The sequence below is a fragment of the Oncorhynchus mykiss genome, chromosome 10 (assembly GCF_013265735.2).
Source record: "Oncorhynchus mykiss isolate Arlee chromosome 10, USDA_OmykA_1.1, whole genome shotgun sequence".
In the NCBI taxonomy this organism is placed as follows: domain Eukaryota; kingdom Metazoa; phylum Chordata; class Actinopteri; order Salmoniformes; family Salmonidae; genus Oncorhynchus; species Oncorhynchus mykiss.
This window is the reverse complement of record NC_048574.1, coordinates 27,589,169-27,610,762: the sequence shown is the minus strand read 5'-3', so window position 1 is coordinate 27,610,762 and position 21,594 is coordinate 27,589,169. Positions and strand designations below refer to the sequence as shown.

The 21,594-nt window shown below is 42.7% G+C and overlaps 1 pseudogene; it reads left to right on the top strand.

The window, feature by feature from the left end:
• The first annotated feature begins 18,072 nt into the window (after positions 1-18,072).
• On the top strand, positions 18,073-20,990 carry LOC118936908 (annotated as a pseudogene).
• Positions 20,991-21,594: the final 604 nt, after the last annotated feature.

Here is a 21,594-nt window from a genome sequence, read left to right as displayed (position 1 = left end):
CGTCCGCCTTTACGTTCTGGGAGCCCGGTCTATAAGATAACGTAAACCGGAATCGGGTGAAGAACATGGCCCACCTTGCCTGATGTGGGTTCAGTCTCCTAGCTGCTCTAATATACTCTAGATTCTCGTGGTCGGTCCAGAGGAGAAAGGGGTGCTTAGCCCCCTCAAGCCAGTGTCTCCACACCTTCAGAACCCTGACCACCGCTAACAACTCCTGGTCCCCCACATCATAGTTACACTCCGCTGGGCTGAGCTTCCTCGAGAAAAAAGTGCAGGGGCGGAGTTTTGGTGGCGTACCCGAGCGCTGTGATAGCACGGCACCCACCCCAGCCTCGGACGCGTCCACCTCCACTATGAATGCTAGAGAGGGGTACGGATGTGCCAACACGGGTGCATGCGTGATCAGCGCCTTCAAACTGTTGAAAGCTCCGTCCGTCTTTGCTGACCACCGCAACTGCACCGGGCCCCCCTTCAGCAGTGAGGTAATGGGAGCCGCTACCTGGCCAAAACCCCGGATAAACCTCCGGTAGTAGTTGGCAAAACCCAAAAACCGCTGCACCTCTTTTACCGTGGTCGGAGTCGGCCAATTACGCACGGCCTTCCACCCCGAGGTGGAAATGCGATAACCCAGGAAGGAGACGGCTCGTTTGGAGAACACACACTTCTCAGCCTTGATGTGTAGGTCATGCTCCAGCAGTCTACCAAGCACCTTGCATACCAGAGACACATGCGCTCCTTAGATCCATTTTTGTGAAGAACTGCGCTCCGTGAAATGATTCCACCGCCGTAGCGATGAGAGGTAGTGGGTAACTAAACTCCACTGTGATGGCATTTAGACCTCTATAATCAATACACGGACGCAAACCTCCCTCCTTTTTCTTCACAAAAAATAAACTTGAGGAGACGGGTGAGATGGAGGGCCGAATGTACCCCTGTCCCAGAGACTCCGTGACATATGTCTCCATAGCCAACGTCTCCTCTTGGGACAATGGGTACACGTGACTCTTGGGAAGCGCAGCGTTTACCTGGAGATCTATCGCACAATCCCCTCCCCGTCGGTGTGGTAATTTAGTCGCTTTCTTTTTACTGAAAGCGATTACCAAATCGGCATACTCGGGGGGAATGCACACCGTGGGACCCTGGTCTGGACTCTCCACCGACGTGACACCGATGGAAACTCCCAAACACCTTCCAGAACACTCCTCTGACCACCCCTGGAGAACCCCGTCTCCACAAAATTTTGGGATTGTGCCGGGCCAGCCAGGGAATCCTTAGCACCACTGGAAACGCAGGCGCATCAATAATATAGAGACTGATACGCTCCCTATGATTCCCCTGCGTTACCATGTCCAGTGGAACCGTGGTCTCCCTGACCACCCCTGACCCTAATGGCCGGCTATCTAGGGAGTGCACCGGAAAAGGAGAATCTATTGGCACAAGCGGAACGCCTAATTTAGTCCGCGATCCATAAAGTTCCCAGCTGCGCCTGAATCGACTAGTGCCTTATGCTGGGAAGAGGGAAAAAATGTAAGAAAAAAAATCTAGACAAACATGTGACCAACAGGGGGTTCTGGGTGAGTTTGGTGCTGACTCACCTGGGGTGATCGAGAAGTGTTCCGCCTGCCATCGACTCCCAGACGGACCCCCCCCCCCCCCCCCCAGCACCGATCGGCCGTATGTCCTCTCCGACCACAGCTGGTGCAGGGGGAGCCTCCTTCGGTCGGAGTCGTGACATGAACAAATAAAGCTAGATAAATAAATCCATGAATTGGATTTAGGTCTAGATACACCTTATTCCTCAGAGACTGTGATGGTATAATAACTTAAACCCCATCTGCTCTCTCTCTCCTCTCTTTCCATTGAAGTCTTCCTGGTATTGCCTCCCTGTACTTTAACAGGCATTTTCTCATCAGGCTGCCCACATGTAGTGCCTGAGCTCTCTAAATCAAATCAAAGTAAACAACAGGTGTAGACTAGCAGTGAATAGCTTATTTATGGTTCCTTTTCCAACAATGCAGAGTTAAAGATAAAAAAACAAAAAAAATATTGACATGAGGGACACAGTGAATAACGAATAAAAATAACATGGCTATATACAGGGAGTACCAATACCGAGTTGATGTGCAGGGGTACGGGGTAACTAGCAGAACACTTAAATATTAGCTGAGCTGTAGAGTAGCACCAAACTTCACTGAGAATCTCTCTAGCTACCAGACACTGTGCAGCGTCTGTGGTTGTGGAATATACACGTTGACGTAACCTAAATATCTCTCTGTCTTTCTCCACCAGGAGTGATATTTAGACCAGCTCCCTATAGACGCACACTGATGACACCACTGAGGCCCTTAACAAAGTGTAGGGGCATCAAACTGTATTTGTCACAGTGAAATACTTACTTACAAGCCCTTAACCAACAATGCAGTTTTAAGAAAAATACCACCAAAAAAGTAACAAATAATTAAAGAGCAGCAGCAAAATAATATTAGCAAGGCTATATACAGTGGGTACCGGTGCAGGGGCATCGTTTAGTCGAGGTAATATGTACATGTAGGTAGAGTTATTAAAGTGACTATGCATAGATGATGATAGAGTAGCAGCAGCGTAAAGGGGGGGGGGGGTGCAAATAGTCTGGGTAGCCATTTTATTAGATGTTCAGGAGTCTAATGACTTGTGGGGGGGGGGGGGGGGGTGTAGAAGCTGTTTAGACGCATCTTAGACCTAGACTTGACACTCCAGTACCGCTTGCCATGTGATAGCAGAGAGAACATGACTAGGGTGGCTGGAGTCTTTCACACCGACTGGTATAGAGGTCCTGGATGGCAGGAAGCTTGACCCCAGTGATGTACTGGGCTGTACGCACTACCCTCTGTAGTGCCTTGCGGTCGGAGGCCGAGCAGTGATGCAACCTGTTGGGATGGTGCAGCTGTAGAACCTTTTTTTTTGTATACTTTGTTTTTATTGTAGGAACACAAAGAAAATACAAATAAAAGAACAAAAAAAAAAGATCTGGCAGTTACAGTGCACTTCATACCTTCATCATCATATTCGTTACATTGACATCTTTGAATTAGACCTTTTCCATGTACGAAACCCATTTTTCCCAGTATTCTTGACCTCTCCTGTTGTTCTTAAAGTAAAGGTCATACGCTCCATGTGGTGTATTTCTTCTACAATGTCTAACCATTGTGTCACTGTGGGAGGGTCTTTTTGTAGCCATTTCCTAGTGACAGCATTTTTACTGGCTGCCAGTAGGACCTTCAAGAGGTACTTTTCTCTATTGTGTAAGTTGTCAGGTATTTCACCCATGTACAAAGAAATGAATGTTTGTTCTATGTCAAATCCCATTATTTTTTCAATGTTAGATCTTATTTCTCCCCAGTAAGTTTCAATTGCGGGGCAAGTCCAAAAGATATGAGAGTGGTCCGCCCTCAATAGACCGCATTCTCTCCAACAAGGGTGTAGTGAGCCAGTCTGTTTTGATTTCTGTTTAGGTGTTATGAAGAAACGTATAACATTCTTTCAACAGAATTCTCTCCATGACCTTGAGTTGGTGGAGCTTTGTTGAGTCTCTAATATGTTCAACCAAGTTCCTCCTCCCATTTCTTTTTAATATAGTTTGTAGAATGTTTCTTTGAGGATTAAATACCCAAGTAGAGATTTGAAATAGTTTTTTTGTTACTCCCCAAGTTGAATGGGTTAGTTAATACTTGGATTAATTTTGGAGGTGCTCGAAGGTCAGTCACTTTTATCTCCCTTAAGAAATAGTGTTGAACTTGTAGGTATCTGTAAAAATCTTGTTTATCCAAGCCATGTTTTTTTACTTAGGTCCTGGATGTTATCTAGGTTCCCATTCCTTATAATTGTACTGAATGATGTGATGCCTTTCTGCGTCCATTGTTTAAATCATCTGCTGTCCTGAGTTGCAGGGATAAAGCTGGGGTCGTATGCGGGCCAACTCAGCAGTTTGATCTCTGTCTAAACTATTTTGCTTAACTACCCTAAACCATGTCTTCAGAGAGAAATTAATCCACTGATTTTGTCAATTGTATATTTCTTTTACCATGTCCTTATTTCCCAAAACTGACTGTATGGGTACTCTGTCAAAGTAGTCTTTGTCTTTCCATTTGGATTCATATTCTGAATTGCACCAACACAGCAGAGGTCTCAATTGGGCTGACACATAATACTTGGTAAGGCCATACCCCCACAGTTTTTTGGTAACTGTAATGTTGTATATCTAGTTCTTGGTCTCTTACTGTTCCAGATGAACCTTGATATCCGTTTATCCCATTCCCTAAACTGTTTAGGTGGGATTTCTATGGGCAGTGATTGGAATAAATACAGTAACCTTGGCAGGATGTTCATTTTGATTGTTTCAATTCTACTACTAAGATCTAAGGGAAGTGAATTCCACCTGTCTAGGTCATCATATATTTTCTTGTTGATGTGATCGTAATTCATGCAATAAAAATTGGGTGTATCTTTTGGTAAATTTACTCCCAGATATTTAATGGGTGAAGAGGTCCAGGTGAAGTTATACCTACTCTTCAGCTCTTCCTGTGGGGTATAATTATATACTAGGGCTTGGGTCTTGTGTACGTTAAGCACATACAAACATTTGGAACATATTCAGGGTAAAACATCCATCAATCTAGGTACACTTGAGCCTGGGTCTTTAAGGAATAACAGAACGTCCTCAGCATACATGCATATCTTATGTTCACTGCCTCTTATTGTTATTCCCTCTAAGGTTGGGTCCTGTCTTATTCAGGTGTGGATAAGTGAGTTTCCTGCCAGAATAGTATGTCAACTCTCTCCCGTTTCATCTTTGCAATTACCTTACTTCTCTTGATGGCACTCCCCAGTCCGTTTACATTGAGATTTATGACCTTAAATTCCCGATGATGCATCGATATAAATAAAAAACCTGTGCACCATATCTGCCTGCTTATGATGAACCTAAAAATGAACGAAAAATCAAGAACGATAATAAAGTAAACCAAAGTAGGAAAATACTTAGGTATTTGGACTCCCATGTCAGAGGACTGTCTCTTGCCTCTGGGGTTTGAGGGGATGAGCCTGTCCGCAGGATGGGCCCCTCGCTCAGATATGAAAATGCGTGACGTAGTCACAAACAAGACCTGGTGGAACCGAAAATAATAAGGGCGCCTATTTCGTCGCTTATACACATCGGTTAATTACAAGTGAAAACTATATCGGTCATATCATGAATCCTCCCCTTGATATGCCCTTATGTCGCCCCGTTGTCAATGTGTCAATCCTTAGCTAATATATATGTTATTAATGTGACGCTATTTAGTGTGTTCGTAAAGAACACATGTTCTTGGCTACTCATCACTCATTTTTGCCGGGTCTAGTGTTTGGAAGCGAAGGGTAGCCTAGTGGAGTGTTGGACTAGTAACCGGAAGGTTGCAAGTTCAAACCCCCGATCTGACAAGGTTCGGCCCCTGAACAGGCAGTTAACCCACTGTTCCTAGGCCATCATTGAAAATAAGAATTTGTTCTTAAGGTCAAATAAATTTAAAAAAATGTTTTATTTAAACCCCTTTTTCTCCCCAATTTCGTGGTATCCAATTGTTGTACTATCTTGTCTCATCGCTACAACTCCCTTATGGGCTCGGGAGAGGTTGAATGTCATGCGTCCTCCGATACATAACCCAACCAGCCGCACTGCTTCTTAACACAGCGCGCCTCCAACCCGGAAGCCAGCCGCACTGTACTGCTGTACTGCAGCGCCAGCTGTGCCATCAGAGTCCCTGGGTTCGCGCCCAGGCTCTGTCGTAACCGGCCGCGACCGGGAGGTCCGTGGGGCGATGCACAATTGGCCTAGCGTCGTCCGGGTTAGGGAGGGCTTGGTCGGTAGGGATGTCCTTGTCTCATCGCGCACCAGCGACTCCTGTGGCGGGCCAGGCGCAGTGCGCGCTAGCCAAGGTTGCCGGGTGCACGGTGTAGCCTCCGACACAATGAATGTCCTTTGGTCTGTTGATTTTTGGTTTTCAACTGCCGTGTCTTTGTGAGACGCAGAGTAGGTGAATAGATGATCTCCGCATGTGGTTCCCACTGTGAAGCATGGATGAGGACGTGTGGGTTTGCTTTTCTGGTGACACTGTCTGATTTATTTAGAATTCAAGGCACACTTAACCAGCATGGCTACCACGCCATTCTGCAGTGATACGCCATCCCATCTGGTTTGGACTTAATCCCACTTTAATTTGTTTTTCAACAGGACAATGACACAACCCACCTCCAGGCTGTGTAAAGGCTATTTGACCAAGGAGAGTGATGGAGTGCTGCATCATATGACCTGGCCTCCACAATCACCCGACCTCAACCCAATTGAAATGGTTTGGGATGAGTTGGACTGCAGAGTGAAGGAAAAGCAGCCAACAAGTGCTCAGCATGTGTGAGAACTCTTTCAAGACTGTTGGAAAAGCATTCCTCATGAAGCTGGTTGAGAGAATGCCAAGAGCGTGCAAAGCTGTCATCAAGGCAAAGGGTGGCTACTTTGAAGAATCTCAAATCTCAAATATATTATGCTTTGTTTAACACTTATTTTGGTTATAACATGCTTCCATAGGTGTTATTTCATAGTTTTAATGTCTTTAATTCTACAATGTCGAAAATAGTAAAAATTAAGAAAAACCCTTGAATGACTAGGTGTGTCCAAACTATTGACTGATTGTTCTGAGGTCCCTGTCATAGCAGAAGAAGAATCCTGCATCTTTATTGCAGGTTAGAGAAGACCATTGTCAGTAACATTTCAATGGGGACATTGACACACAACTTCATCATAGTCTGTGACAGATGAACTTGACCTCCGTGTTTTAGCGGGGTCACACACTCAAGCTACCCTCATTGTCAGGGCCACGGCAGGCAGAAATTAGTTGTCTGTGTCGGGGCTAAAATGAGATTTTGATCAGATGCGTGATTAACGAGAAGAGCCAGGGTTAATGTTCTGTATTCCTACCATCCGTTTTACACACACACACACTCCCAAAAATGGCAATTGTATACAAACACATATGCACGCACTGACACACACACACACACACACACACACACACACACACACACTGAAGACAGCGCTGTCTTGGAGCCACATGGAGCCTTGTGTGAATATCTCCTCTCAGCCTCTGGAAGAGATAATAAAATCTCCCAATGCCTGTTGAGTCTGATTTCGGGAAATTAGGAAAACCACAAGGAGTGTATAGACAGAACACTAACAAGCTATTGTGGGATCTAGTGGTGGTTTTGGGGCTATTATTCTACTATTCATAATTTGAGTGGCTGTAATGTGGGCTATCCACCGACTCAAGACTTCCATTTTAGGATGAGATAAAAACAGAAAAGGAGAGGAATTAAATGCCAAGGGTGCACCTCAATAGTCTAAACCAGCTTCCTCTTTGTTTCCTTTACACATACAGAACTGAAAACATAGGATAGATGTAGAAACATAAACCCACACATTACTTTCACCTATCCAGTCATTCCAGATCAATTTAGAGTAAGGAGAAAAGGACAGGAATCCACTGTCTATGGAGATCTAGCCCAAAGCAATATGTGGGGTTTAGAAGTAGGGTGAAATTACCATATCTCTGTGTGGGTGCTGTGGTCTGTGCAGCCCACTGAGAAGATGACTGATGCTGGGAGCTGGCTGGGTGGGACAGGAACAGGGTCATCACTACCTAAGCAACGCTGATCTTCCATTTGATGGTTTATTTAGGAATCTTTTACCCCTCTTAGGAAGATGTATAAGTAGTTAAAAGCTTTGGTGATACGGCTGGGGTGTTAAAAATGAAGTGCTTTTTTTATGTCAACAGAAGTGCCTTTTCAATCAATTGGGAGGGAGGGAAAGGGTGTTAAAGCAGGGGTATTCAACCGTGGGTCTGCGGCGGTACTGCAGGGGGTCTGTACAATAGATTACTTTCCTTCCAATGTTTTTCAGAATATCACTAGCAACAGAATAAATGTTAAAAATGCATTACATCCCTACAGTACAGTACAGTATAAAATAGAAGAACATCTTTCCAATGATTTTAAACTTTATTTCTCAACTCCTAATATTGAGCAAATCACACACTGGAGCCAATTACAGTCACTGGAGTATCTGACATACAGTTGAATTTGGAAGTTTACATTCACTTAGGTTGTAGTCATTAAAACAAGTTTTTTAACCACTCCACAAATTTCTTAACAAACTATAGTTTTGGGAAATCCGTTCGGACATCTACTTTGTGCATGATAAGTAATTTTTCCAACAATTGTTTAGACAGATTATTTCACTGATTATTCACTGTATCACAATTCCAGTGGGTCAGAGGTTTACATACACTAAGTTGACTGTGCCTTTAAACAGCTTGGAAAATTCCAGAAAATTATGTAATAACTTTAGAAGCTTCTGATAGGCTAATTGACATAATTTGAGATAATTGGAGGTGTACCTGTAGATGTATTTCAAAGCCTTCCTTCAAACTCCGTGCCTGCTTGATATCATGGAAAAATCAAAAGAAATCAGCCAAGACCTCAGAAAACAAATTGTAGACCTGTAGCGATCGTTGTCCTCAGATGAGGAATTGGAAGGATCAGACCAAAACGCAGCGTGGTAAGTGTCCATGTTAATTTTAATAAATAAACTGAACACTGCAATAACCAACAACAACAACAAAAAGAGAGCGAGCGTGAACAAAACAAAACAGTTCTGTAAGGTGAAGACACAGAAAACAACTACCCACAAACACAGGTGGGAACAGGCTACCTAAGTATGGTTCTCAATCAGAGGCAACGATAGACAGCTGCCTCTGATTGGGAACCATACCAGGCCAAACACAGAAATACAAAACATAGAATGTCTACCCCAACTCACGCCCTGACCAAACCAAAAATAGAGACATAAAAAAGGAACTAAGGTCAGGACGTGACAAGACCTCCAGAAGTCTTGTTCATCCTTGGGAGCAATTTCCAAATGCCTGAAGGTACCATGTTCATCTGTACAAACAATAGTATGCAAGTATAAACACCATGGGACCACGCAGCCATCATACCACTCAAGAAGGAGTCGCGTTCTGTCTCCTAGAGATGCTTGTGCTTTGGTGCGAAAAGTGCAAATCAATCCCAGAACAACAGCAAAGGACCTTGTGAAGATGCTGGAGGAACAAAAAGTATCTATATACACAGTAAAACGAGTCCTATATTGACATAACCTGAAAGGCCGTTCAGCAAGGAAGAAGCCACTGTTCCAAACCGCCATAAAATAAAAAGCCAGACTACGGTTTGCAACTGCACATGGGGACAAAGATTGTACTTTTTGGAGAAATGTCCTCTGGTCTGATGAAACAAATAGAACTGTTTGGCCATTATGACCATCGTTATGTTTGGAGGAAAAAGGGGGAGGCTTGCAAGCCGAAGAACTCCATCCCAACCGTGAAGCACGGGAGTGGCAGCATCATGATGTGGGGGTGCTTTGCTGCAGGAGAGACTGGTGCACTTCACAAAATAGATTCCATCATGAGGAAGGACAACTCTATGGATATATTGAAGCAATATTAAGACATCAGTCAGGAAGTTAAAGCTTGGTCGCAAATGGGTCTTCCAAATGGACAATGACCCCAAGCATACTTCCAAAGTTGTGCAAAATGGCTTAAGGACAACAAAGTCAAGATATTGGAGTGGCCATCACAGAGCCCTGACCTCAACCCTATAGAAAATGTGTGGGCAGATCTGAAAAAGCGTGTGCGATCAAGGAGTCTTACAAACCTGACTCAGTTACACCAGCTCTGTCAGGAGGAATAGGCCAAAATTCACCCAACTTATTATGGGAAGCTTGTGGAAGGCTACCCGACACATTTGACCCAAATTAAACCATTTGAGGCAATGCTACCTAATGCTAGTGTATGTAAACTTCTGACCCACTGGGAATGTGATGAAATAAATAAAAGCTGAAATAAATAATTCTCTCTTCTGACATTTCACATTCTTAAAATAAAGTGGTGATCCTAAGACAGGGAATTTTTACTAGGATTAAATGTCAGGAATTGTGAAAAACTGAGTTTAAATGTATTTGGCTAAGGTGTATGTAAACTTCCGACTTCAACTGTATGCTTTGAAAAAGCACCCACGAATGGGCTACCAGTGTGGCAAGTAACGCTGGCAACGTTTCTTGACATGGCTAACCTTTGTTTAACCAGCTAAACACCTGCTCTCAGCAAAAATGTGTTTGGAGTTTATTTGTTTATTTGGATCTCCATTTGCTTTTGCAGGGCAGCAGCTATTCTTCCTGGGGTCCACAAAAAAGCACAAAACATTACAAACAAAACACTGGTACAATGATACACTGAAGGACAGTCACACAAATTTCAAATACAACGATATAAAACAATACAACAAAAAAATCCCCTCATGGTCCCCACCATTCCATGAAATTTTGTTTAATATTTTTTTAAAGGTAATTTTGCTGTTTGCTTGAGTGATTGGTGAGGGAAGGGAGTTCCATACGATAATGTCTCTATATAATACTGTGCGTTGCCGTGAATTTGTTTTGGATTTGGGGACTGTGAAGAGACCCCTGGTGGCATGTCTTGTGGGTAATATATGAGTGTCTGAGCTGAATGTTATTCAATTATGCAGACAATCAGGAATTTTCATTACAGTAATACTCATAAAACTAGAAGAGAAGCAGTTCATCTCTCGTCAACCCTCAACCAGGAAAAGCTGGCATGCATGTTGTTGATGTTAGTTCTGTATGTGTAGTTGTTGGCAAGGTGTGCTGCTCTGTTTTTGAGCCAGTTGCAGCTTTACTAGGTCTTTCTTTGCTGCACCTTACCCTATTACTGGACAGTAATCAACATGGGACAAAACCAGAGCCTGAACAACTAGTACAGTTGATTTTTGTGTGAAAACACAGAACATCTTTTTATAACCGACATATCCCTCCCCATCTTCACCACAACTGTCAATATGACTTGCCTACTTGGGCTCCCAATTGGGACAACAGTCTAAGGCACTGCATCTCAGTGCCAGAGGTGTCACAACAGACACCCGTATGGAGTTGTGCTCTGCCTGCTGACATAACCAGGCGGTAAATTATACTGAACAAAAATATAAACGCAACATGTAAAGTGTTGGTCCCATGTTTAAAATTGTCCATGCGCACAAAAAGCTTATTTCTCTAAAATTTTCCAAGATAACCCATCCACCTGACACGTGTGGCAAATTAAGAAGATGATTCAACAATGATCATTACACAGATGTACCTTGTGCTGGGGACAAAAAAGGCAACTCTAAAATGCCACAGATGTCTAAAGTTTTGAGGGAACGTCCAATTAGAATGCTGATTGCAGAAATGTCCACCAGAGCTGTTGTCAGATAATTTAATGTTAATTTCTCTACCATAAGCTGCCTCCAACGCCATTTTAGAGAATTTGGAGGTACATCCAACTGGCCTCACAACCGCAGACCATGTGTGACCACTCCGGCCCAGGACCTCCACATCCAGCCAATAATCTGTACACAATTCCTGGTAGCTGAAAATGTCCCAGTTCCTCCATGGCTTGCATACGCACCAGATATGTCACCCATTGAGCATGTTTGGGATGTTCTGGATCAACGTGTATAACAGGGTGTTCCGGTTCTTGCTAATATCCAGCAACTTCTCACAGCCATTGAAGAGGAGTGGACAACATTCCACAGTCCACAATCAACAGCCTGATCAACTCTATACAAAAGGAGGTGTCATGCTGCGTGAGGCAAATGGAGGTCACACCAGATACTGACTGGTTTTATGATCCACGTGCCTTTTTTTTTAAGGTATCTTTTGTGGCTCCCAAGTGGCGCAGCGGTCTAAGCCGCTGCATCTCAGTGCTTGAGGCGTCACTACAGACACCCTCGTTCAATTCCAGGCAGTATTACAACCGGTTGTGATTGAGAGTCCCATAGGGCGGCTCACAGTTGGCCCAGCGTCGTTCGGGTTTGTCCAGTGTAGGCCGTCATTGTAAATAAGAATTTGTTCCTAACTGACTTGCCTAGTTAAATTTAAGGTTCAATTTAAAATCTGTGACCAACAGATGCATATCTGTATTCGCAGTCATGTGAAATCCATAGATTAGGGCATAATGAATACATTTTAATTTACTGATTTCCTTATGAACTGTAACTCAGTAAAATTGTTGCATTATATATTTTTGTTCAATGTAGTCAATAGACCAATCAAAATGAGATTTTCAAACCTCTCTGCCAATAGCAGCTTGTTTTCAGTTTTAGCCTCCCCAGTCAGACTACTCCCACAGTCCTAGCAAAAGTATTGCTTGAGAAATTGCTCTTTGCTAAGAAGCTATTTTTGTTTCTTTTGTTTTAAATGGTTACAATCATGCAGTTTTCCTCACAGAAGTGACTTCTGTCCTCTTTATGAAATGATCTACTTTACCCTGTATATAAAAAAAAATGACCATATACACTGATTGTTTAAATCAGAACTATTGCTGACTGTGAACCTGAACAATAAAATGTTTTATATATTGTAAGCCCAATATAGCCGGAAGAGCAGGTATAGCCACATGAGCAGGTTGGTTAGTGCCCGAATCTAGGCACAGTGCTCACTTTGAGTAGTGATATTGCCTGGGGTTGTCAACACAGTTACGTCCTCTTCTTCAGTGTCGAACTGAATGTATCAGTTGTCTCAAAAGATGAGATGAATCTTCGGAAAGTATGAAGAATGTAATATGAGCAAAACATTTAAGAGAACATTTGAATCCATTTTCTGATGAATGCTACGTTTGGATTGGTTTGGGGTCCGGGGACCGATACACTTGTAACTTAAACATTTGAATCGGTGCCAATGCATATGAGTGAATTGTTACATCACTTTTAAAAATGACTTGATAATGAGATAAAAATTGCTGCATTGGACCTTTTAAGAGGACGTCATGGCTATGTTAGGAAAAACAGAAACTCGTATGTTGCAATCAATCGGGTTGACCTGAATAGGACAAATGTGAAACAGGATTTTCGTGAATAAATCAATTATTCAGATGTTTTTACTGTTTCTCTCAACAGAAACGAAGGCAGAGTTGGAACAGCTGATGACAGACATAAAGAAGTTGGCGAACAAAGTGCGCTCCAAGTTAAAAAGTATGTTGAAAGCACCACCACTGTTTATAGAATCTGGCTGAAGCTTATGTCACATTTAAAGGTAGAATATTCAGGTAAATTCATTATTTAGTATAGAGAGGGGAGAGAAAAACAGAGAAACCGAACTAAACCTGGTTCTTCATTAATTAGACCATCTGAATAAATGGTAGTGGTACTGGTAGATAGATTTTTCTTCTCTCTCTCCATTCCCTACAGGCATTGGACAGTCCATAGAGCATGAGGAGGCTTTAAACAGGTCATCTGCAGATCTGAGCATACTTAAGACACAGGTGGGTTATGGTGTGTGTATATAGCAGGGAATTTCAAAACTGAGTCTGGAGTTTTCAGGATCGGAGTTGCCATCCCTGTTGTACTGTACAGTGCCTTGCGAAAGTATTCGGCCCCCTTGAACTTTGCGACCTTTTGCCACATTTCAGGCTTCAAACATAAAGATATAAAACTGTATTTTTTGTGAAGAATCAACAACAAGTGGGACACAATCATGAAGTGGAACAACATTTATTGGATATTTCAAACTTTTTTAACAAATCAAAAACTGAAAAATTTGGCGTGCAAAATTATTCAGCCCCTTTACTTTCAGTGCAGCAAACTCTCTCCAGAATTTCAGTGAGGATCTCTGAATGATCCAATGTTGACCTAAATGACTAATGATGATAAATACAATCCACCTGTGTGTAATCAAGTCTCCGTATAAATGCACCTGCACTGTGATAGTCTCAGAGGTCCGTTAAAAGCGCAGAGAGCATCATAAAGAACAAGGAACACACCAGGCAGGTCCGAGATACTGTTGTGAAGAAGTTTAAAGCCGGATTTGGATACAAAAATATTTCTCAAGCTTTAAACATCCCAAGGAGCACTGTGCAAGCGATAATATTGAAATGGAAGGAGTATCAGACCACTGCAAATCTACCAAGACCTGGCCGTCCCTCTAAACTTTCAGCTCATACAAGGAGAAGACTGATCAGAGATGCAGCCAAGAGGCCCATGATCACTCTGGATGAACTGCAGAGATCTACAGCTGAGGTGGGAGACTCTGTCCATAGGACAACAATCAGTCGTATATTGCACAAATCTGGCCTTTATGGAAGAGTGGCAAGAAGAAAGCCGTTTCTTAAAGATATCCATAAAAAGTGTCGTTTAAAGTTTGCCACAAGCCACCTGGGAGACACACCAAACATGTGGAAGAAGGTGCCCTGGTCAGATGAAACCAAAATTGAACTTTTTGGCAACAATGCAAAACGTTATGTTTGGCGTAAAAGCAACACAGCTGAACACACCATCCCCACTGTCAAACATGGTGGTGGCAGCATCATGGTTTGGGCCTGCTTTTCTTCAGCAGGGACAGGGAAGATGGCTAAAATTGATGGGAAGATGGATGGAGCCAAATACAGGACCATTCTGGAAGAAAACCTGATGGAGTCTGCAAAAGACCTGAGACTGGGACGGAGATTTGTCTTCCAACAAGACAATGATCCAAAACATAAAGCAAAATCTACAATGGAATGGTTCAAAAATAAACATATCCAGGTGTTAGAATGGCCAAGTCAAAGTCCAGACCTGAATCCAATCGAGAATCTGTGGAAAGAACTGAAAACTGCTGTTCACAAATGCTCTCCATCCAACCTCACTGAGCTCGAGCTGTTTTGCAAGGAAGAATGGGAAAAAATTTCAGTCTCTCGATGTGCAAAACTGATAGAGACGTACCCCAAGCGACTTACAGCTGTAATCGCAGCAAAAGGTGGCGCTACAAAGTATTAACTTAAGGGGGCTGAATAATTTTGCACGCCCAATTTTTCAGTTTTTGATTTGTTAAAAAAGTTTGAAATATCCAATAAATGTCGTTCCACTTCATGATTGTGTCCCACTTGTTGTTGATTCTTCACAAAAAAATACAGTTTTATATCTTTATGTTTGAAGCCTGAAATGTGGCAAAAGGTCGCAAAGTTCAAGGGGGCCGAATACTTTCGCAAGGCACTGTAGATAATATTAGCAAACAGAAGGAAGATGTATTTTTTTTCTCTCTCTATTGAACAAAAAAATATAAAATTGACTGCAAAATAACTAAAATATCATAATTGTCAACCCAAAATTCATGACAGTCACTGGATTATGTTGCATAATATCACAATACTCTCTCAGTAGTCTATTACACGTCTTAATAAAGCATTGTGATTGACTTTAGAACGACTTCATAAGACTCAAATGTATTCTATTGTGTGACGCTGCAGAATGTTTTTATCGGGGCTGCAATTCCTAATGTTTGGTTGAGGTGTAACTGTATGCTAATTTATTAGCATATATTTATGTAGAATTGATCTGTCCACATGCATAATTTGAGGAAATGTATAATGCTTAATAGAAGGCAGGTGGATAATGTAAACTTTAGGGCTGTGTAGTCAACTTTCAACAGGACAACCGATTTGGTGACGTGTAAAATTGAGAAATCAAGCCAACTCTCCAGACATTGATCCGGTTAGTTTAGAAAGCCTTGATGGGAAGTAAACAATGTGAGGAGGCCGACAACATCATTTCAGTCTTTTATTTTAATATTCTTGTTGAAATTAATTTCTCCACTCACTCATGCAGTTTAGACTGCGTTTAATAAACCTTGGAGCTATCATAGAAAAATGTTTTCGGTATTCTCTGTCGCACTCTAATTTCAGCTCCAGATACAGTAGTGAGGAGATGACACACATAGCAAATGACGTGAAGCAGAATGGGGAGAAATTGAATGAAATTATTAGAGATGTAGAGACCAGCTCCTCTTGGGTTCTCCAACTCTTGCGGTTAAATAATTATCCTCTCTTTTTATTGGGCCTTGGTCCTTCACCTTAAACACATCATGGTGTTATGGATTATTTATTTTGATGTAACCTTTATTTAACTAGGCATGCTGGTCCAATTGTGCGCCGCCCTTTGCGACTCCCAATCACGGCCATATGTGATACAGCCTGGATTTGAACCAGGGACAGGAGTGACACCTCTTGCGCTGAGATGCAGTACCTTAGACCGTTGCGCCACTCGGGAGCCCATGCTGTTGCTGTGGCCGCCTAACATGAACGTGTATTGATATTTACAACTTCATATGAATCAAACTGTCCAAATGTGTTTGTTCGTTTGTCTCAAGAAGATATGCAATTGCTAGCCTGTGTTTCAAGTGTGTGTGTGTGTGTGTGTGTGTGTGTGTGTGTGTGTGTGTGTGTGTGTGTGTGTGTGTGTTCATGGCTCCCAGGTGAGCCGCAGGTGTGCTGCAGCCAGGAAGTGCTTGTGGCGCTGAGTCAATATTGAACCAGGCGGAGCAGTAAACGGAAACCCTACAACTGAACCTCCACACACACTGCACAGTCATACACAGCCATTACACAGCCATAGCTATAACACGGACATAGCTATATGGGTTGCCATGGAATGTGTTACTTTGTCCTTGCCAATCAGGAATGAGTCATTCATGACACTCACTACCCCTAATGGCAATTAGTGAAAGGGTGCACTCATAACTTAGCCGGACCAAGAGGTTAGGACTTGCAGATCAACATGTTGGAAAAAATATAATAATGTCACTACTCGCACCCTCCTAAACCTTTAGGTTTATAAATTGACAAATTTGCCAAACCGGCGACGTGAGTTGTTCAGCCTTTCTTGAAGAAGTGCTGCACATGGTCCGAATACGCAGTGGAAAGAGAGAGCCACTGTTATTGGGTATGGCAATGGCTGAGGTTTGATGGATTCAAAAGTGGGAGGACAGAAGGACACTGGGAGGGAGGCAGAGGTCTTATTTCAGGCCTTATGTCTGTATGTGTGTATGCGTGCCAGCACAAGTGTGTGTCTTTGTACGCATCTGTGTGGCCATCGCATGGTGTGGCCTTTTTCCAGCACTCTGATGAATTGTTGTCACTAGCTGCCAGTAGATGATCACCCCACTGTAAAGCTTCACCATTTATCTGCCACAGCACTCAGACAGCAATTGAATCACAGGGTCGGTCACTAAGGTTACAGACTTGAAATATACATTTTCCCCTGGAAGGAAGAGTGGATTAGGCCCCCCGATTGCCAACAAATGCACAATATATCCCGAACACATTTCTGCTTCTTGCTAGCAGGCATAGGAAATCTGTGGAACGACAGGGAAGCAATGTTGCGTGTGCATACTTTATTTCAAATAGTGATGCTGTTAACTTATGCATTTGGGTGGCAGTAGCCTAGAGGTTAGAGAGGCGGACCTTGAGCAAGCCACTTAATTGCACACAAGACCCAGGCAACACAAATATAGGAATGGAACTGAATTGGCAGCTAATTCCATGTATCATTTCCTGCCGTTGTGCCCTTGAGTAAGGCACTTTTTGCACACAATTCTTCTCCATCTAGGGATGCTGCACTGCTGCTGACCTTCTGCCTCTCAACGTGTGTGTGTTTTGGGAAAGGAAAAGGCAAATTTCCATTCTAACCAATGGACAAAGTCCTATTCTATTAGGAATATATAATATACATTTTTTTATGAATGCTTATAGCAAGTATTATTAATAGGTAATAGGAGGCACCATAAACTCATTACGCCAAGGTAGTTCATAAACTATTATATGATTTTTCAGTCCCATCTTAGCTTTTTCAAACAGGAAATCTGTGACATACTGCCGTTGGAACAGGCTGCGTGGGTCTCCCATCAGGGACTGGGTTTGGCAAAGATGGAAAAAGGCAGAGATAGAAACAGGCAGATGAGAGACTAGCCTGTGATTAATCCTACACTGACGCCTCTTTCTCTCTCTTGCTCTCTTTCTATCTGCACCTCACCTCCCCAGCCCATTTGCCTTGATGGCGTTGTGGGCGCCCACTCTCTGCCATTGTGATTAGTGACGAGAGAGTGTGCGCGCGCACACAGCAGCCCTGAGAAGGCTCCTTTAGCCTGTCACAATGACAGGCCCACGCCACCTTGTAGGCAGCCCATCGACATGTCTTGGGAGAAGGAAAATGAGATATAACACTGTGTTGGGGGATGTGTGTGTTCGTTAAATTGTGTGGGTGTGTGTGTCTGTGTTGGGTGGCCAACATGTTGAACTTTTTACTTAGTTAGCTGTGTGAGTGAGTGACCACACACACACGCAACGAGCCAATACACAGGGAATTACATAAAATTTTCTGAGAAAATCATACACAATAGAAGACCAGATATCTAGAAGACAAGACATCTCTCTGTTGGCGAGGTGTGGCATTCCAACTGAGTATGCCACACCTACAAGGGGGAGAACTTGAGTGTGTGATGACACATAAACTGTGTCTCTTCTAGATCATCATGGACTCCAACATCACCCCCAACAGCAGGCCATGAATGAGATTGAGACGAGACACACTGAGATCATCAAGCTGGAGAACAGCATCAGAGAACTTCATGACATGTTCATGGATATGGCCATGCTGGTGGAGAGCCAGGTAGTACTCTATACACACTGACTGGCTAACACACGAAAATGAAGACTACACACATACCAATTAGAAAACGCTGTTAGGATCTAATTCTGAGAGTAGAAAACTCAACGGACATTATGAAAGCTTAACCAAGTTTAGTTTTCCCCAGAGGGTCAATACAGCTGCGTTGAGACAAAACATGTTTCCACCACCACAAGTGTGTATATATACTCCAATTTAAGCACTCCTCCTTCTCTCCAATCCTTACATATTTTATGGTTCGGCAGGAAGACAAAGTAATAGGGTAATAAACCATTGTTTCTCCCTTAACTTCTTGGCGCATCCATCCCTTTAGCGGGATCATTTTTGTCAACATCCGCTGAATTGCAGAGCGCCAAATTCAAATAAAAAAAATTGAATTACTAAAAATATTTAATTTTCATGAAATCACAAGTGCAATATACCAAAACACAGCTTAGCTTGTTGTTAATCCACCTGGTGTGTCAGATGAAGAAAACAAATCTTTACAGTGAAAGCAAACCAAGCGTTTGTTAGGACAGCTCTCTCAGCAGACAAAACATTACAAACAGCTAGCAGCAAAGTAGATTGGTCACGAAAGTCAGAAAAGCAATAAAATTAATCGCTTACCTTTGATGATCTTCAGATGTTTGCACTCACAAGACTCCTAGTTACACAATAAATGTTTGTTTTGTTCGATAAAGATTATTTTTATATCCAAAAACCTCAATTTGGTTGGCGTGTTTTGTTCAGTAATCCACAGGCTCGTGCAGGTCACGAATGGCAGACGGAAATTCCAAATAGTATCCGTAAAGTTCGTAGAAACATGTCAAACGTTTTTTAGAGTCAATCCTCAGGTTGTTTTTACAATAAATAATTGAAAATGTTTCAACCTGACGGTAGCTTTTTCAATAGGAGAGAGAGAGAAAAGGTCTGCTCCAAGCTGCTCGCACATGCAAAAATCTAAGGACACCCAGCTATCCACTGAAGCGATGTGATCATTCTCACTAATATTTCAGAATAAAAGCCTGAAACTATGTCTAAAGACTGTTCACACCATGTGTAAGCCATAGGGAAAGGAATCTAGTTGATATCCCTTTAAATGGAGGGAAGGCATGCAATGGAACAGAGAGGTTTCAGGAAAACAGCACTTCCTGGTTGGATTTTCCTCAGGTTTTCGCCTGCAATATCAGTTCTGTTATACTCACAGACCATATTTTGACAGTTTTGGAAACTTTAGAGTGTTTTCTATCCTAATCTGACAATTATATGCATATTCTAGCTTCTGGGCCTGAGAAATAGGCCGTTTCATTTGGGTACGTTTTTCATCCAAACATTAAAATACTGCCCCCTAGTCTCAAGAGGTTCTGACCTGACCTCAACCCCCTTGATGTCTAATCCAAAGATCTCCACCCGTATCACCTATAGCAATCCTGTCCCTGCCTCCTGTCTACGCAGCACATTCCAAAGCCATCTGGCTCCTACAAATACTAATTAACTTCTGATGTAAAAACCAGTCTCTATCACCCCTCAGATACTATAGTCTTACTTCTGATGTATAATGTCTCTAGGATAGCAATGTTCCAAGTTTAACCTAGAATCCAACAACCTACAACAATCTCTCTCTCTCTCTCTCTCTCTCTCTCTCTCTCTCTCTCTCTCTCTCTCTCTCTCTCTCTCTCTCTCTCTCTCTCTCTCTCTCTCTCTCTCTCTCTCTCTCTCTCTAATGGGCTTTATTGGCATGGGAAACATGTGTTTTAACATTGCCAAAGCAAGTAAGGTAGATAATATACAAAAGTGAAATAAAAATTAACCGTAAACATTTCACATACAGAAGTTTCAAAACAATAAAGACATTACAAATGTCATATTATGTATATATACAGTGTTGTAACAATGTACAAATAGTTAAAGTACACAAGGGAAAATAAATATGGGTTGTATTTACAATGGTGTTTGTTTGTTTCTCCCCCCCCCCCCCCCCCCCCCCCCCCCCCCCCCCCCCCACCCCCCACCACCACCAGGGGGAGATAGCTCGTACAGAGTACAACATGGAGCACTCAGTAGACTATGTAGAGAGGGCCGTGTCTGACACCAAGAAGGCAGTAAACTACCAGAGTAAAGCAAGGAGGGTAAGTCAAATACTAACTCAATGTCACCTGATGTGAGTATTGTGTCGTTAGATGTAACGTTGCATGACGTGGCTTCATGTTGCATGATGTTGATGTCAGGTAAGTTGATGGGAGGTGTCATGGTCTGATGTGCATGTCATTCCCAATGTAAAGATAGGGTGACAGGTATGTGACTCAGGCCCATAGGGTCCCCCTTTCTCCCTTCAGTGGTTCAATGAGAAGATTGTGTCACACATTAACAAGATATCATAGTTTCCCTTCAAAATTCGACCTATTATGGATGAACGTCTATTTTTTTTTTAAAGCGTTAATTCCGCGTGGTTACAGGGTTCGTTCCGGCGTGGTTAAGGCTGTGGTTTGGGGAAGGCTTAAAACAAAATAATTCAAAACAACGCTATTTTTTAAAAGCCTTTATTTAACTAGGCAAGTCCGTTAAGAATAAATTATTATTTTCAATGACTGCCTAGGAACAGTGGGTTGACTGCCTGTTCAGGGGCAGAATGACAGATTTGGACCTTGTCAGCTCGGGGGGTTTGAACTTGAAACGTTCCGGTTACTAGTCCAACACTCTAACCACTAGGCAACCCTGCCGCCCCTATTACCATGAGGTATCATAAATATTCTCACGGCTTGCTTAGAGCACTTTCGTAGCCCAGTGGTCTAAGTAGCGTGTTCTGGAACCGAACATCACGAGTTCACTCCCTGTACTGGGTAATCCTTTTCATTTTTGTTGTTGGTGAGAGCAGAGGAAGGCATAAATCGTTGTTTTCGGGACCTTTTCAAACATCCGAAATCGCTGTCTTTTTCTAGTGATCAGTCTGTATGCAAAGCATACATAACATTTTAGATGTATAATGAACAGCCACAGTACAGGATGGGA